The following is a 19768-nucleotide window of genomic DNA, read 5'->3' on the forward strand; positions in this document are numbered from 1 at the left end:
ATCTGGCCAATTATACCGAAACTGAGGAAACAAAATGGATTATGAACCTTAGAGTGGACCAGAAACCTAGATTAAATGAAATTGTACTGCTCAAACCCATCTTGAAAGGAAGGGCTCTAAAGAAATAATGCATATGCATTAATCCTGTGTTATTTCACTTTAAAAACTCCAAGCTCTTAGCTAACACTAAGTAAATAGAACATGCACTCTGAATGAGAGGTGTGTCCATACACCAAAATTGTATTGGTTGATTGAATGAATGAGCTGCAGGAAGCTCTTTTTAAATGAAAGGAAGCTACTTTTTTCTTTAGGATTTGCTAGAGGTTCAACAACTGAAAGTGCTTATCCAGACAGCAGCAGCAGGATTAGGTTTTATTTTGTTAATAAAGGAACTGATTTTAACAATTTCAACTATTTTACTTCAGTTTGGGTGGCAGCAGCAGGTTTGCTTTTTACATACATAATATGTTTGTATGTGCATGTGTGTGCATGTGGTGTGTGTGTGTGTGTGTGTGTGTGTGTGTGTGTGTGTATGTGTAGACAAAACACATATGTATAGATGCACACAAATGTATACACACACAGATGGGACGTGTGCATGCATGTGTGTGTTATGTAATTGTCATCATCTTAATCAACCTCCTTTTTGCTACTTTCTATGTCGGAAATCTTTTATACTAGCTCCTAGGCTCCATTGTGATGGCTGTTCCATTCCAAAACTTGTAGGTTTAGTATGTTCTCTTACTATCTTAGGACAACAAAAGTGATAGGTTCATAGGTTCATACTAGGCTATCTGCCCTGAGGCAATTATAAGCCTAGCCCGATTCTGTATGGCTTACGCCACCCCTTGATTTGAGTATACTGTGCCCTTTTTAAGGTTTAGTTTACTGTGCCTCTGTCTAATAGTGACACGGGAGTAATCCCTGGGACAAACCTACAATCGCCCATCCACCTATCGAGATTCTTCTTGAAGAGATTCAGTGAGGTGCTCTGCCTCACATGAACTGGAATTCTATTCCAGAGCGAAGGGAGCCTCTGGGTTATGAACCTGTCCCTCCAGCAAGTTCTATTTATTTCTGTGCTGAGGTTCAAGTCCCTCGAGCGTGTGGCTCTAAGGGATTTAGATTTACTGAGGTGGAGCATGTCCATTAATTCTGGATTTGACATAGCTTTGTATGACAGGCATAGATCGCCTCGAAGTAGGCGGTATGCAACTGAGTAGAGCTGGAGTTTTTTTAACTGAGCAGCATATGGCATCTGTTTGAGACCCTTGATCCTCTTGGTGAGATACTTTTGCTGCAGGTGTTGGGTAAGGTACATCCCAAAAGGGGCACTGTATTCTATGATGGGCCTGATGAGGGATGAATAAAGGGGCACGATTACCTCTCTTGATCTAGATGTGAAACCCTTTGTGATGAGGTGGGCTATGTAGAAGGTCTTTCTAACCACTTTGGCAATGTGGTTTTCAAAGGAGAGATTGCTATCAACTTGGGTCCCCAGGTCCCTAATAACTTTCTCTGTACTTAATGATGCAAATATAATTATTCCCCCAGCCTTTTCCTTTATGAAGCCATAAAACATTCACTTGATGATTCCTAATAATTTAGAGAACAGTAACATCTTACAGCTCTGTGAGTTGTGCATTATGGGTGCATACAATTCATTATTTATAATAAAGTTAACATAGTAGAGTTAAGCAAGTAATAATGCTCGACAGGGTGTCTGTTATTATGTAAATAATGCCTGTCCGGGGGTGTTCTGAGGCCCAATGCCTATGGCGTTGGGCCTCTACACCCTTGGAAGGGCATTATTTACACAATAACACACACCCTGGAGGGCACTGTTGTGCTTAGAGAATGGGCTATCTGTAAAATTGTTGTGTTTTACTTACTTATTTATATAATTTTTATTACTATATTTTTTTATATATTTTTGATGTAAAATAATTCCTCAACCTAATGTTTCAAAGTTGCTGTTGTTGTTTTTCTTTTGGCTTTTCCTGGTTAGGGGTCGCCACAGTGGAACTCCAGTCCGCTAATGATTGGCAGTCGATTTTTATGATGCTGAGGTGCCAGCTCGACACCCAACCTTCAACGAAGGCATGCTCATTCATGCATATCTTTCGAACAGCACTCAACCATGGGGATGACATGCAGACTCCACACAGAAGGCGCTCCAGCCGAAAATCGAATGGGAGAACCTCTTGCTGTGAGGTGACAACACTACCGCTGCACCACCGTGACATGAACAATGTTTCAAAGTTGCTGTAGTATATATAAATGTGTTGAATGAAACATTTTACATCCAAAATATATCATTCTTAAAAAATATGTAGGTATTTGCTTTATTTTTTTGTTCCCCTGTGGCTAAAATATGTAGTTTCTTGCCAGTCATTGCTGATTGAAGTCACTAAATATCAACATATATTTGACTTTCAGACTTTATTTCCTTCAGAAAATTAATGTTAAAACAAATCCTGTTATTTAACTTACTTTGTCATTTTTATAAGAATGACATTTAAAATCTGTTATTACTTTTGAGCCTTTTTTCCCCTTTATTGAAAGGTACGCAAACCTATCTGCTGCTCCCACTGGTCCATCAATCTCACTGTCTTTACCTCTCACACTCACACTCACACTCACACTCACACTCACACTCACACTCACACTTCAGAAAAATGCATGCTAATACAAGTCCTATTTTTCAAACAACTTTATGATTTTTTTAACAGGAATACGTTTCTGTTTTGAGCCTTTGTTCCCCCTTTATTTTTAGGCTTTATCAGATAACTTGTTCTAAAAGGTGAGAGGTACTTAAACCTTCTCAATGCTGCTGCTGTTGCCAGTGCTCAGTTGCTCTCACTCTTCATCTTCTCTCTCTGAGTCGCACACACCTTGCTTCAATGCATGCAAGCACGTATTCACTCAGACAAACACACACAACCAGAAACACGCACAACTTTTTTCTGTTAAACTTAGTTTTTACGCTCGCTAAACAGCAAAAGCCCTGCTTAGTGAGGGTAAAATAATGTCTTGATCGATCTCACTTTCGCTAACATGCACGCATACACTCACACATACGGACATAAAACACACACACACACACTTTTGTTTAAATATATTTTACACTCACTAAACAGCAGCAGTGCTGCTTAGCGAGCATAAAATAATGCCGTCATTAGTTTTTTTCAGCCTGAGCTGCACGGCAGCTTGATATGCTGCTGTGAATCATCATATTCATTTTTAGTGGACATTTCTTGTATTATAACTCCCTGCTGGAGAAAGTTTGCTCTCCAAACAGGGTGCGATCTACAGATCGTCCATTCTCTAAGCATTATTAATGTATACAATATAGCAAATGTTTAATGTTTTACTTATTCACTGTCACACCTTGGCTATGTGTTGTACATGCAGTCTGTGTCAAATGTCTTTATGACAGCATTTTTTTTTGTTGTATTGCAGTGCATTTATTACTTGTTATTATCGTTACCAATGTAGGCCAGGTTACTGCTGGAAAGGGTTTTGGGACCACTTCACTTTCCTGGTTAACAAAGCATAAATAAATACAAAATAGAAAAAAAAGGGGGGGGGTAAAAATGACAGAAATAATTAAGGAACAAGTAAAGCACGTTTTAATTTTACATAATTCATGAGAGAGAAAAAAATTCCTACTGAAGATATTGCGAAGTAGCAAACAGTCTTAATTTGGAGTCCTTTCCAGTACTAGTTGTCACCTGTACAAGATGCAGCAAGGATGATTTACGGCAGTGAGAGTTTTCACACCTCATGATGAGAGTGTGAGGTAAAGTCTGTCAATTCCTTTAGAACTACAAAAGAATTCCTTTACAAAAGCCTGCTATTTACCTACCTTCTTTTGCTGGAAATGACTAACAGCTATTTATAGCATAGAACAAGGTCTGATGGAGACATAAATGATGTTCACTCAAGGAAACATGGAAATAGCTCTGTTATTGGAGGTGTATTAGATGACAGTGCTTCACACTCCTGCCATTCTATTTTAATGGCATAAGAAAACATCACTACTTCCTTATGTAAAGCATTACTATAAAGATGACTTGAAATGTATTCTGGGAAAAGAAATGAAAGCAAGAAAACAAGCTCACATTACCAAGGCAGGACCATTCAGCTGCCACTTTGTGGGAAACACATTAAATTGTAAAAGAAGCACTTAAGAGTGATGTTGAGGAATTAAAACTGATCAGAAAACAAAGATACAACAAAAAAAACATGTATTTTGAGTTCTAAGGTGGAGTTTTCCTTTAAATGAGATTCAAGTCTTTCCATGAATACCATCCTTATTGCACTGGTTTGTTAGATCTGTGTATATATTGTTTGTTAGATTTTCTTTGCTTAGTCATAAAAGTAAATCAATGCTACTTATATACTGTACACTGTTTTGCTCATTAATATGTGACCCAGGCTGAGCCTGTAATTGGCAATCGTTTGATCAGTGTTCTACCCCAGTAAAAAAAATATTTATATTATTAAGTAAATACATTTATGTCCAGGTTTTTTAGTTAAATAAAAGACGGGCTGTGATCACTGATCAGGAATGCAGAAATGAGAAGAGGGGTTGGGTTTTGGCCATATACCTGGTTATCCTAGTGTGGCAGCATACCAGAAAAGAAGCCACCATCCTAATGGGACTATGTTCTTTGGCTAAGGGATTAGTCCTTAGTAAGTTAAGCTCAAGAGTTACTTTTTTTAACAAGAACTGACACATCACCACCAGATCTGAAGTCAGGGCAATCAAATTAGAAGGATGTGAAATGATCAAATTCAAGTTATGTGATAAATATTTAACAAGTTTAAAACCACATGTCTGACAAAATTAGACTATCTGGGAATCGTTGGGTAACGTACACTGCCAGCAAGTCAAATTTATTATGCACAGACTTTGCCTATGTTGAAGTGTTTGCTTTGCCTATTCTGTGGCCTTTATGGGTGGATTGACTGAGGCCTATGCAAAGGAGAGGTATTGAGGAGCTTAGAACTGGGTTCAATATCCTCATCCTCAAGGAATGATGCCTTGTTAAGCATAAGGAGGATCAAAAATCTCACAAGTGTCCTGTTGTTTAGGGAAATTGAAAGGTATTAGTGAGCGAGATGACATTTTTGTCAGTAGTATAGCACTGGTAGGGAAAAGGTATACTTCTAGTGAACATCACAGGTGAACACAGGGCAACAGTATGAGGGAAGAATGTATCCAATATTTTTATTTAAAACCAGACTTAAGGAATTAGCAATTTAACAGGCAGTCAGGAAGAAAAACAAAAGTAGAAAAGGACAGTGTTACAGTAAAGAGGGAATCAGTCACAACTAGGAAAGATAGGTCTTAATAGGGAATGCTGGCAGATAGGTTCACCAGTCTAGCTATGTCGCATCAGCATCAATAGAATTAATAATAGCAATTAAATTTCAACATGATGAATAAAGGAACCAAAGATTATTGAAAGTACAGTGTCATAAACAGTAAGTGCTGGAATGTTAGCCAGTTGTAAGCTAGTTCACACCCAACAAATTAGTAGGAAAAGCAATAAATCAGATATGTAATATGCAGGCTAGATAGCACGAAAGTGTCAAAAGTAGTCGCGAAGCTTCAAAATATCGAAAAATAGGGCATCAGAAAGGAATACTCTCAGAATCAGTGAATTAAATAAAATGTACATCAGCTTAAGCAAGCAATATGGTCTAACAGTAAAAGCAATATGGGCAAGACAGCAACAAGCAGTTCTGGGTAAAATTAATTCGGTCCCATCAGGTAAACAAACTATGCTTACTATGAGTAGACAGAAGCAAAGTACAATAGAATAAATATGAAGTCTCTGAAAAATACATTATGCTGTGATCAGCTGAAGCTTCCCCAGTAAACTGCTCAGACTAGCAGATCAGTTTTAACTAGCAAAAAGAAAAACCAATAGATTAATGAAGGTGCACACAGTTGATAAAAAATAAGGTTATTCATGACACTGTTAATTCCAGTGCTTCATTGGCATTAATGTTCAGAGAGTATCCCCCATTGAAATGTTGGCATTCAAAATGCTGATTACCAACAGCGAAAAAAAAAAAGATTGGAAATGTAGGAAAAGACAGTATCTCAAACATCTCTCTTCTCCTTTAAATTTCTTTTTGCAGGGGGGACAAACCCTCCACCCCCTCCAACGTATATATATATATATATATATATATATATATATATATATATATATATACACACACACACACACACACACACACACACACACACACACACACACACACACATACACACACAGTAATGCAGAGATCAACATACCTCCTAGAAAAGGGAATATTTCAAGAAATGGCCATCTTGGACTTATATGTAAGTCATTTTTTAGCCCTTGAGTCTCTGTGTTTCACAGGTGATCTAGCAGGACCCCACATTTCAAATGATTACCTCACAACAGAACATGCATGGCTAGGCTTAAAAAGGCTCTTGTGGTCATTAGCCTAGTAAACACCTATGAACACAGATAGTATACTACCCATGGTACAGCACAGTGAGCATAGCAGCTTTTAAAAACTTAGTAGTGTAGCAATTGCAGTTAAAACAGTAATGAATCAACAAAATTATTTAAACATGGTAAGGGCAAACATTAGCATTGATACAAAGAATGGGCAGTTCCCAGCTGAAGCATTCAAGAACTGATGAATACATTACTTTACATCTGTAGGACAAGCTGGGGGAGGAAAATATGCTACATAAAGTCTTGGTAGCATCCTTAATTCTAAACTTTGCCACCAGCCAGTCTGGGTCATACTTATAACCAAAAGGAGAGGGAGTAGGTGAAATTTGAATTAGAAGTACATTACTGCCTCCAAACATGGCCCATTCATTCTCCCAAACCATGGCAACCTAGGACACTGGGATAGGAAGACAAAAGAAGGGGGCTACATCATCCAATAGGATTATAGGAATAGGATTAATAGGTTTGGAGATTTTTTGTGTGTTCCTAGTAACCCCCACCCACCACCATCAGTGGCTGGACAGTGCAGTGCATTAACTCCTATGGAGAGCCAGTGTGGCTGAACACACACCTTCTTAATACCCAAGATGCTCAGAAGGAGTGCTGTGTACTAGTTGGTGGGCTTCCCTCCTTCCTCCAGTATACATGTTGCACTGCTACTCTTCCTGCCTTCCCCCAAATAGCACTCTTGTGGTAGTGCATTTCCATCTCCTTTGTCTTGTGATAGGTAGGCAGGTAATGGCTGCTCAGTACAACCCCTAGTTCCCTATCTGTCCTGCTTTGCCATCACCTGGGCTGCTAGTAAAACCTGGATCATTTGAGATGTATTCAGGACCAATACCTGTACTCTTCTGAGCCAGTACAGGTGTATAAGGTTTCAGAAAATTTTCTGTTAAGTTAGTAAGGCTGGATCACACTATAAAACCAGGTGACAGATTCATTCAAGTTGTTGTAGTTTCTCACTGCATTTAAAAGACCACTTTATAAGTCTGTATATGATATAGAAAGCTTAGCAAAAGGACAACTTTATTAAATAATGTAGATGTATAACAGGCGCTGTGGACTGCATTCAATTTTCCCTGCTAGCATCAGCAAGAACCACAACAAAGACCTGACAGTTGTTCTCAAAAAGGTAAACATTTTTTTAAAGATCACACGGATGAGCCTAACAGTATTCTGCCATATAAAGACGGCACATGCAGTTACTGAAAGATGGTGAAGAATAAATGTTAGTGTCCAAACAGAAAACTGCTAAGTCATAGGAACATACCAAGAAGCAAAACGGAATCTGTGTCAGGCTACAAGTCCAGGAAAATTGTATTGATGGTGTTTTAGTGAAGTCCTGTATTGAAGATGAAAGTGCTTAACTGTACTATTAAAAAGTTTTTGTTTACAGTTTTTGTTTACAGTTTCTGGTTTTATTTTATTATTTTCCTGGACACGTGGCCTGTCACAGATTCCATTTTGGTTGGTGAATGCTAGTGTAAAGCAAATTATTAGTAAATACTGAACTTCACGTCATACAAAAGAAGAAAGATGGGAGAACATTACAGCTAAGAGAAGAGGTGGAGTATGAGAAGCCAACACAAGCCTGTGGTAAAGTTGTGTGATGAAGTCAAAGCACGAAACTGCTCTGAGAAGTGAGGAAATATTTAGTAAGTGGTACTTACTAACAGTTACTAGACAGCGGGAGTGCAGGCATTATGGGAGCTCTAGCATGAAGGGTGAGGAAGCTAATAAAACAGTGTGTTTCACCAAGGGTGGGACAGGAGAAGGTAGGTGTGCAGTACTCCTCTAGTCAGGTTCTATAGACTAAATCTTATCTAGAGAGGCAGCAAGAATACAGATGATACAACACTGGTAACTACTATCAGTGTATTAACTATAACTTAGTTCCTATGCTATACCTCATTAAAGCATGACAAGAAGGAACTTGTACTAAGATGCATCAAAATGACATCTAAACAGTGGCATGTACAAATTTACTAACACCAAAATATACAGGACTTGTATCTTTAGAGAGAAACAAATGGATGATGGAAGAGAACTATTACAATCAAGAGTGGGAGAATAAAATCCCAGTGTAGTAAATCTAGCACAGCAGTGCTTATCAACTTGGAATCAGCTTAGCAGAAAAAGAAGTAAGAAACATGGTAATCCATTTCAGACAGCTAATACAAAGTAGCATACAGTGAAAATAAGAAAAACAAAGTGCCATTTCAAATTATTACAGCCTACATACTTAATAAACAGTAGAAAAGATGCTTACCTGTTGTGAAAAATACAGCATACAGGAAGTGATACAGCCCACTGAATAACCACTAACTTGAAATCATTCTTTAAACTCTTGAAGTTGCCTACACTCAGACCAGACAGTGGGCGCACTCATTATTTACACTCTGGTCAAACATTTCTTAATTAGTCAAGAAGAGCAAGTAAAGTTAGCTCCTGGTCATAGGGTGGGGGAGGGTACGCTTCTGTTTTCAGTTTTCAAGTCGGAGTCTTGCAAATATTTGCAAAGCTCTGTGCCGTCATAGTGCAAATCTCTTGCTCACAATTTTAGTAGTTAACAATTCAGTTTATGTCTTTCAAATAAGACAACTAGATCAAATACTTTAACAAGTGGCCAGTTGACTGTGAAAAAAAATGCAAAACGTATGCATTTACACAAAACCACAACATAACTTAAAAGATGTTCATTTGGGGGTGGAGGGTGGGGTATAATGGTTAAGGTATATACCTTGCTGGCAAAAGGCAGCTAGCCTAATACTTATGTATGAACCTATAATGGAGTGAGAAACAAGCTCTACCTCTTCCATCTAAAGGAGGACAAAGCTTGTTGTACTCAAATGATAATCTGAAAAACATACAAAAGAGACTTTATCACAGCACAGCACTTCCAAAGTCTTTTGAAAAAAAAAGTAATTTCAAAAAGAGTGCCTTGCCAATCTAGAATCAGAAATTAGTACACTAGTTCTAAAACTTATGTCAGACATCAAACTACTATGATTTGAAATGGCTGCCGGTCATGTGGCTGAGTGGTTTAAAGAACTGGGGTTAAGGCTCCAGCCTCTTTAGTGTCTGGCAGTTAGCACACAGAATTAAGGCTAGGAGTTTTTAATAACTGTTTCTGTAGTGGAGGGTTTGTTTCTTTCCACCTTCATTTGCCTACTGTCCTTTGGGGCAATTCAGAAATTGGGCAAGGATCCTTAATGGTCTCTGGACTGCACACATAGTAACTGCCTATGAATCTATGGACTAATCATGCACTTCACTTGAATTTATAGAATGGTTTCAGTGAGAAATATTTTTTATATAATTTTATTTACATAACTGTGAAAGTAGTTTGCATCTAACATAAAACTAGTTCAGACCTAATTAAAGTTCTTAGAAAGGAGCTCCTTCAAAGCTAATACTGAGATCCAGTACATAGCCTATGAAAATTAGCACCAGATGGCATCCAAACTACCACCGGGTGCTCTCACATCTCTAGTAGATCAGCAGTGCTTATCTCTGTCAGTCAGAACTACTTCTATTGACAGATTATGCTGACAAAATAAGATGTAATATGTTTTACTAACTTCTTTCTGTTATTTTTACCTTCGTTTCCACATCTCTAAATAATTAGCCTATGCAATAGCCACATATCCTGGTCATACCCTGGCCTTTCAGCCCCTAGACACTTGTCGGCCACCCAAGTGTATTCTTATAACAAATCTACTTCCATAATCCACTCTTTAATCCAGCTATTTTGCAACCTTTCATTTCACTATACTATGATTCTGCCAGATTTTAGCACATTCATGCAGCACCATGACTGTAACCATTCACTAGGCCATGCTGTGTAAGAAGAGCTCCTCTTCATGAAATTGTTGTTTTGAATTTTAATGAGCTCCAGCTACAGGGGAGCAATGTAGAAATGATTTGCAATGACAATTAAAAAAATTAATTTCATGACATTTAAAATGTTTTCATGTACAGTATTTTGCTTGGGTAACTGTTTCAATAGTGGCATAGGACTGAGGAATGAAAAAAATTTCTTTATTACCAAACATTTTGGCAGAATTTCAAGCTGTGAATTAATGCAACATGTTTGTTTGCACAGTTTGTTGACTAGCTGATTAGTTCCCTGCAGTTTGACATTAAGTCTGATAACAATGTGTTGGCGTGAATAAGAAATGTCAGGTAATTTAGCTCATTATCTAAGAAGGTCTTTGCCTTTGTTACTGATGAAGGATTTTACTTTATTTAACTTTTGTGCAATAACCCAAATGTAACTGTCTGCTATATTTGTCTACACATTTTGCCTGAAGAAAATTATATCATCATATTCCATCCACTCTAAACCTAAATGCCTGTGATTGAGACCTTTTTTATGACCACTTTAGTTCCAAGGGTAGGAACAGCGCAGTGGTGCAGCTGTAGCGTTGTCACCTCACAGCAAGAGGTTTGATTCTTGACTGGGGCACCTTCTATGTGGAGTCTGTATGTCCTCCCTGTGTTCGTGTGGGTTTCCTCCCACATTGCAAAGACATGCATCTGGAGCATTTCTCCCTGGGCCTCTGCTGAAAATTGGCTTTGTTCCAAGTCGGACTTTCCCAGTAAACAAACAATAAATAAATAAAATGGTTTTGGTACATAAGTACATTTGGTGAAGTCTTGAGACACTGATCTGGTCATTAAACTGACATTTTCTGATGCATGCAGGGGACACCACTAATTATGATACCAGTGATGTTTCTTTTTCAACACCTATGTCATTTTCTCAAAAGTGTCATATCTGGTTGTATTGTCTGACAAAACAAACACCCAGCAACTCTTAAACAATCTGGTTAAGTCCTCAACTAAATATGACCACAACATCAATGTCAACAACATTAGTCCATGTACTGTCAAGATGAAAAAAAATGACAGGTTTCAGGACATTTGCAGAAATTATCTTTGATATTTCAGGACAGATCCTCCACTTGTTTGTAGTGGTCTGATGTGAGAGGATCTGTTGCCAACCACTGTCATTTTCCCTTTGGTAGTTGCCATCTAAACATTTATAAATATTTCTGGACCATCTTTGAAATGCTTTCCTTCTCATTATCACTTCTATTTTCAAATAACTATCTTTGTTTGTGGATTCAGAATGCTGGTTTGTACAGTTTTTTAAAAGACTACCAGCAGCTAACAGAAACATGGTTTGAGAGTAATGATCGCACTCCACATATTCCTAGGTATAAGGCCTATCATGTCTTCAGGCCTACTGGCAATTGTGGGCAAGTATCATTATTTGTCAAAGATATTATCACCTCAAGACAGATTCCTTGGGACATAACATTTGAACTCAAAAGTCCAAGTCAACAAACAAGACAAATTAGCACTTCCTAGCTAGCCAAAGAACACCTTCAATGTCCCCTTCTAAGCATGAGAGTTACCTTAACACATTAGCTGATATTTCCATTAAGCCCAACACCTTTCTACTAGGGGACATCAACTATCCATCGATAAACTGGCTGACCTACACTGCAAATGGTCGGTGTGCCATACAATTCCTTGAAATTTTAAATGTCACAGTTAACCACCTTACTAGAAGCCCAAATACCATGGATGTAATTGTCACAAATACGGTCACTTCTTCCACATTTTCTTGTGTGATATCAGGCCTTGTTAAATCAGACGATAATTTAGTCACCTTTCTCTTTAAAGGTGGTGGTACTGCCCCTGTAAATAGCTCTGTGTTTAGGGGCTTCTCAAAAGTAAACCTTCTTCAGTTACTTGATGACTTAAATAAATTCTGCTGTAATCCTCCTCTGAAGGATCCTGTTGTTAAAGTTCCTACCTGTGCCACTGACTTCTACTCCCACTGAAACAGTCACATTGATAAGACAGTCCCTATCAGCAACAAATATAATGAAACATTTAAAAATAGACCCATTTGGTGGAATACCTGTACAAATAAATTATATAACAAGAGAATGAAGCTGCTTAATGCTTATAAATGGTGGTCTCATTCTACCTACCTTAAGAGTGCACTTAAGCAAACAAAGAGCTTAAGGGAACTATTTGGAAGCTCAAAGCTGACTACAACCCTAAAATAGTCAGTAAAACCAACAATAACTACAAATCCCTCTTTAACTATGTGAATAAGTTAAAAACTAACACCCAACAATGTTTTGAGCTAGTCCGCAATAACATTACACTCTCTGACCTAAAGGAAATAGCTAATATCCTAATAACAAATTTAGTGCAGATTTTACTCCACCCATAGCTATAACTATAGCTATTACACAGGTCCCTCAATCTCAGCCACCCCTTTAAATTACTATGGAAGAATTTCTTGCAGCCCTCAAAAAACAAGAATACTTACCCATGGGCTCTAATAACATACCAGGTTGCCTGATTATCTGTGCCAAAAATAGCATTTCTGAACCTCTACTTAACCTCTTTAATCTAAGCCTCTCCATTGGTCACATTCCTGAAGCCTAGAAAAAAGCCATTGTAATACCATTGTGCAAGCATGGCCCAGCTCTGGACCCCAGTAACTATAGACCCATTAGTCTCACTAGACTCATATGTAAACCTATAGTGTGCAATGTCTCGGATCTCATTAATCTGGACATTAAAAATCTCATCTCTGGACTCTCATCAATTCGGCTTTGTCAGAGGAAGGTCCTGTATCTTTAACCTCATTAATTTCTTTGTAAATGTAACCAAAGCAGTAAATAGTGGTTATGCAGTGCATACAGCATATTTAGACCTGGCCAAGGCCTTTGACACTATTCCCCATTTAGGCACTATTGACAGACTTGTAATTCTGAATATAAATCCTTACATTGTGCTGTGGATAACTTACTGGCTGCCTGACAGAAGCAGTGTGTTTACAATTGCAGGTGCTACTTCTGAAACTAAAAAAGCTATCAGTGGTATATCACATGGCTCAGTTTTGGGCCCTCTCCTATTTGACATTTATTTCTCAGACCTTCAGGCCGGCACTCCTGGACTATTGGTTAACTACATTTGCAGATGACTGTAAAATAAACTGGGTGCTATTATTCAATCTTCAACTGACTCACAATTGCTCCAACATCGTTTGGCCCATGTTAACAACTGGTACAAGGGCAATGGTCTCAAATTAAATGTAAAAAAAATTACCATAGTGTATTCTGGTAAACAAAACAGTTTAAATTACTATACAGGTGAAACACCCCTCATATCAGACAGTCTTGTAAGAGATTTAGGCAATCTTGTTGATAATTCCTTATAATTTGATCAGCATGTCTCTACAGTAGTTTAGAAAGCCTTTTATCTGTCTCATCTAATTTCCAAAGGCATCTACACTAGATCCAAAAAAGTGTTAAATCCATTTTACTCATATCTTATCAGACCCATTATTGAATATAATGTGCCTTTTGGCATGAATTAATCTAAATGCATCACACAACTTGACAGACCAGAGAGATTCATAACCAAAAAGATCAGTGACCTTAGTTATCAAGAGACACTGTCATCCCTTTCTCTGTACCAGTCTCTTACAGACTCTTCCATGAAGATCTGAGTCTAGCCTTTTGAGCCATGAACCCTACTTGACCACCCATTCTTTTGCAGAACTAATGGTACCTCAAATACTCTGTTATATGAACTAAACCTTCATCAACAAATAAATAAGACTAATTGGTGTGATAGATTCATAACCCAACATATCCCTTCCACTACACGTCTAGCAGAGTAGCCCCCTTACCACCTTCAAGGTCAACCTAGATAACTGGATGGGCAGTCTCAAATTCTCCTCCGGTCTGTCTTGTCTTGCCCTCCTTGAAGCTAGAGGTAACCTTTGAATACATTTTTTGACTAGGCTTGTAATGGTCTGCAGACTGCCTTGTATTCACCTATGAACCTCTAACACACTGTTTTTGTCATTTGTTTAGTTCACGGCTGTCTTAGAAGACTATTACATGTAGCTACACATGTTGTGATATTGTGGTACATTAGTTTGGTCTCTTTATGCATGTTTATAGTTTATTGACAAATTAAATAGAAACTAGCACCCATCATCCTTTCTCTCTCTCTCTCTAGACCAGCACAGAGACTTTGAAATGCATTTGCCTGCCTTGTAATGTTATCCAGTAACCCTCTGAGTCTAATCACCTGCTATTAACTCTGTCCATTTAAAAGCACAGTCTGAAACCACTAGTTGTTTATTATGACCATTAAATATTTGTTTTACAGCTGTTGGTATTCTGAAGTGCACCTTGCAGCATTTCTGTGACCTGATAACTGAATCTTTGATAGGTTTAATATGTGTTGCACTTGTATTTAGTTCCGATTTTTAAAATACTGCTCTATAAAAATATATTCAGCATACATCTCAATCTCTTAACACAAGAATTTTACACAAAGTCAAAAATAATGGGGGACAAAGGTCCAAAACCAGAACTTGATTTTAAATATTGCTTTTATAAACTAAATTGCCAGAATAACAGATTTTGCATTAGCATGCATTTTCTGAAGGCTATCATGTCTGGCAACTCAAATGGCTGTCATTATATACCGACTTCCATTGTCAATGATTTTTAAGGAAGCCAAAAATCGCATAAGGAGCTGACAAAAAATATGAGGCAAAAATCTGGATATTCTACAAAGTTATGAACTATTGAAAGGTATGGTATTCAATAATGCACAGTTTAGCAAAACAGTTGTCAAACCCCAATTACTGACTTAAAAATGTAGCAGGCTTACTAAGGTTTAATAGTGTATGTAAAACTTTACTGTAGTGAGACTGATTCCAAGTAAGACATGATTTAAAAGGGCCTAACCACCCCTAGGGGATAGCAAACAGAATCAGTGTACTGCCATCTTGCCATCTCTTTACAGTCATTTGATTTTTCAAGATGCAATAATTAAATAAAAGGGTGAACAGGACACACAGCCAAACCAATTAGTAAAAAATTACAAGAAAATCTTAGCCAAGCTAGAGTTTCCACTGTGTAATTCCCTAAAACCTCTTGTAAAAGAGGAAAATGGGATATATGCAAATGATCCCTTAAGGACATCAAGTGTTTCAGCTATATGGCAGTTCTGAATGCACATGACTTTCTCTTTTTAAGTCTGTTAATGGACAAATTCAGGTCGTTAAAGCCAAAACCCACTAGCTGTGAACATGCTTGTTTCAGTCTTCTTATGACTTCAGCAGCACAGCATCAGTAAACAATTTGGCTAACCTTTAGAAACACAGGGTTGTCATACCCAGCTGATGTCATAACCATTAAAGTGCCTGCAAATATCCCATCTAACAACTAAATAAAAGGGTGAACAGGACACAGCCAAACCAATTAGAAAAAATTACAAGAAAATCCTAGTCAAGCTATATTTGTCACTGTGTAATTCCTTAAAACGTCTTGTAAAAGAGGATACTGGAATATATGCAAATGTCCCCTTAAGGACATCAGGTGTTTCAGCTATATGGCAGTTCTGAATGCACATGGCTTTTTTTTTGTCATTTTGTCATTGGGTTGTCATACCTAGCTATATCCATAACCATGAAGGTGTCAACAAGGCGTGCTACAACTCTCTGTTCTAAAGGTTAGCCAAACAATCCACTTATGCTGTGCTGATGAAGTCATAAAAAGACTGAAACATGCATGTACACAGCTAGTGGGATTTGGCTTTATTGGCCGAAATATGTCCATTAACAGACTTAAAAAGAGAAAGTCATGTGCATTCAGAACTGCCATATAGCTGAAACACCTGATGTCCTTAAGGGTCATTTGCATATATCCCATTATCCTCTTTTACAAGGGGCTAGGCTTGGCTAGGATTTTCTTGTAATTTTTTACTAAGATGGCAAAAAAAAAATCATGCACTTGTATCACACCTTATGACCTTAACAGTAGTGCATGCAGCTCAGATCCCAGCTGAGTAGTGCATTTTCATTTTGTATGCAGAGAAAACTAGTCCTATACATAAACTCCTCAAAGGCATACTAAAATGAATTTCTGTAAACTGCAAAAGGGAATCTATTAATGAATTGGGCAATTAAGCCATGCTTGGTTACCTAGGTATGTCAGTATAAAGTTGGTCTGCTGGTACAAGAGTTCAGCATCTGACTATACCACCAGTAGCCTAGGTTTGACTTGCAGTCTAAACACTGGAAAAGTGGTCTAGGAGGTATAATGAAATGAGTAGAGGCTGGTTCTTCTTCCTCAAGGGAAGGATCTGGTGGTCATCACTATGGAATCACTCTTTAGCACTCACCAAAGGCTAGTCTGGCCTAAGATGCATGGGAGGGGCAAACATGCCTGCAGAAGTGCACATTTATACCATGTATTTTAGCAAAATTCATGATCTAGGTGGGAAAACTAGCATTGCATAACAAAAAGCCTCCCTTCCCCCCACAATTTTCACCATTGCTTTATGACAAACCATCAACTCTTATCAAGCTCACTGGACACTGCGAGATTTAATGTTAACTGGCAATAAGGCAATTATCCTGTGGGAAAAAGAATCCACTTATACAGTGATGCAGGTAGAAGGTACTAGCTTAAAGTTAAGAATAAATGGGTCAACAGGTGAGTCCAACAGTCAAAGGGAAGTGAGGTCAGTCAGTGCCTAGGCTTAAAAAGGCAGAAGAAAGTAACAAGTCAGCACAGTACGTGAATGGTTACCGATGATTAGCAGCAGAATGAGTGAACACATTATCTGGGCAGCATCATAGATTAACAGCTATATGACAAATATTTGTCAGTGCTGAATGTTGACTTGCATTTATTGGACTACAACATAGAGTATTATGATTGTGTCTCTGACTGTAAACGTTTTACTATGTGTTCGAGACATGGATGCCAAGAAATCCTCCCTGAAAGTGAAGCTTGAGATGTGAATCTTGGCATCCATCTTGAGAACAGGTAATATTAAGTTATGATTGGGTATCCAGTCATAATTCATTGTAGTGTTTGGAGATATTTCTGCTCCATTTAGTACTAGTTACAGGGAAAAAAAGTGTCAAGTGTATTACTGGCCTTCAAAGCCGGTAAAGCACTTAGTGAGCATTGTTAGACAGCAAAGCATATCAGGGAAAGATTTTCAAACTAAACCAGGGACAGATTGTAGGAAAAAAAAACAAGCAGAAACAAAGCCGTTTTGACTTCTGCTGCTGTCATTTGCTGACTGGCATTTCTTAGTATGAGATCTGATCATAACAGTGGGGGGTGCTTAAAAATTGTTAAGACTGGGTTTTGCACTACTGAAGCACTTAACTGGTTTGTCTTTTCCTGATATTGGAGCATAGTAATAGTACTCTATGCACTCCATAACAGTTAAATATATGTGGTTAACAGGTTAAGGAAGAAGAAACAATAAAGTCAGTAACAAAATGGAAATAAAGATAGTAATTTTCCATTATATTCCAATTAATGACAGAAAGAGATGTGTGTGTGTGTGCGTGTGTGTGTGTGTGTGTGTGTGTGTGTGTGCGTGTATGTTACTGCATGTGTGCTAGGGCTGTCAAAATATAAAATAGGATGTCTGCTATTTAAAGATATTACATTCCTGACATTGCAAAGAAACAATATTACTAAGCTGATGAGTTCTTTTCAGCAGTAAAATTGGTCATGTTAGAAATACACAGTCAACTGTGGCTGTCTTTAGCAGTTAAAAAAATTGGATTTTTTCATATTACTAATTTACTGTCTAGTCTACATAATGCCTCTGACTTTCTTATGAGTGCCAGCCCCACTGCCACAGAAGGATAAAACCCTGACTTTTGAAACAGTTGCTAGGTTGAGCTAGCACTATAACAGCTAGCATGGGGGAGGCAGGAAAAGAATGGCATTTATTTACTGGCTTCCCATCTCAGGGGAAGAGATGTGGCTGCACCACTGGGAAGACCTGATGACCATGTTTCCATGAATGGTACACCTCACTGCAGCAGGGGAGGCATGCGTGGAAGCATGAATGCAACTTCTGAGTTAAGCATCACCAAAAGTCAGCCCAATGTAAAGGGAATGGAGTTAGGTGCATAACAAAACAGCCTCAGCTCCTGCAATGGATAATAGCACTGCTCTTGGGATCAAGTCTCCCCCAAGGGAATTTATAGGTCATTGAGATTTCACCCCCACCCATGGCAAATGGCTGGACCAACAAGATCACCAAAAGGGGGGCTGAATGGTCATTGTGGGAGTTAGGGGCCCAGAAAAGTTTTGTGTGAAATGGTTACAGGTGAAGCAAACTCTGCTTTCAGTGTATGAAGAACCAGTTCCAGGCCTGAGGAGCAACAGTACAACTTCAGCTTTTTTCAATGCTGTTATAACAAAGAACAGTACAACAGGCAAGCAATAGACTATAAAAAGAAATAAAATTAAAACGCAAGAGTTAACAAGTAATGCTGTTTAAATAGGACTAATAAATAGGCTAAACAGGCATTAAACTGTAGCAATATACAAAAAGGGTAAACAAGTAATGGCATTTAAATAAAACTAATAAATAGGCATTAAACTGTAGCGATATACAAAAAGGGTAAACAAGTAGTGGCATTTAAATAAAACTAATAAATAGGCATTAAACTGTAGAAATAAAAAACTAAAAATGTCACAAGTCAAAATGCGAGACAATTAACTGTCACTGGTGGCAAAGTGTGTCATTAAAGTAAATCGTCTGTAGACAATAACTTAGCACAAGAAAAATGGCTTGACAATATAAATGACAGATGAAACAGATTAAGTAATAAGGCACACTAAACGTCCATTTCTTTACTATAATAAAATAGCTGCCAAAAATAATAGAGACAGAAAACTAATCTAATGAAAATCAAAACTAAGCAAACAGATGAAAGTCACAGATAAGAGGAGGCATCCTGTTGAATAAAATGAACTCAGATTCTTCAGACAGTAACAAATCAGAAGAAGCAATTAAAAATAGAATTGGTGCTCTTTGCAGTCAACCACCAAGTGACAAATTCTGACAAGTATGAGGACTGAAGTGAGACAGGGAAACCCCATGTCAGGCTGCAATAGCTCCAAATATGCTTTTCACAAATCAAAATTAAATACACAGTAAACGGCAGAAAAAGGTACACAAAACACTGTGTCATCTTCAGAAAGATGGGATTAAAAGGCTGGCCCTCAAAGATCAGGTAAGCATCATTACCTGTTAACTGACTCTTCTATCCATTGACAGTGAAAGTGACAAGCCACAAGCCCAGCAAAAAAACAAAACAAAAAAAAACTCCAGTTACTGAGATGATGCCTGAGTCCAGCAACTCAACACCATTCAATATG

At 37.9% G+C, this 19768-nt stretch overlaps 1 protein-coding gene across 2 annotated transcripts in view; it reads right to left on the reverse strand.

Moving 5' to 3' along the window:
• Positions 1 to 19768, reverse strand: part of DGKA (diacylglycerol kinase alpha) — an 858181-nt gene that overhangs the window by 698245 nt on the left and 140168 nt on the right. The window contains exon 1 of one of the 2 annotated variants that reach the window (XM_044083762.1): positions 8779 to 8796. The exons of the other annotated variant lie outside the window; for it this stretch is intronic. The gene's annotated coding sequence lies outside the window, so the exon portion shown is untranslated. Of the gene's footprint in view, positions 1 to 8778; positions 8797 to 19768 lie in introns of those variants that run through there. 2 annotated transcript variants of the gene reach the window in all.

The sequence above is a fragment of the Protopterus annectens genome, chromosome 9.part0 (genome assembly GCF_019279795.1).
Source record: "Protopterus annectens isolate FY-2018-M chromosome 9.part0, PAN1.0, whole genome shotgun sequence".
Lineage (NCBI taxonomy): Eukaryota > Metazoa > Chordata > Ceratodontiformes > Protopteridae > Protopterus > Protopterus annectens.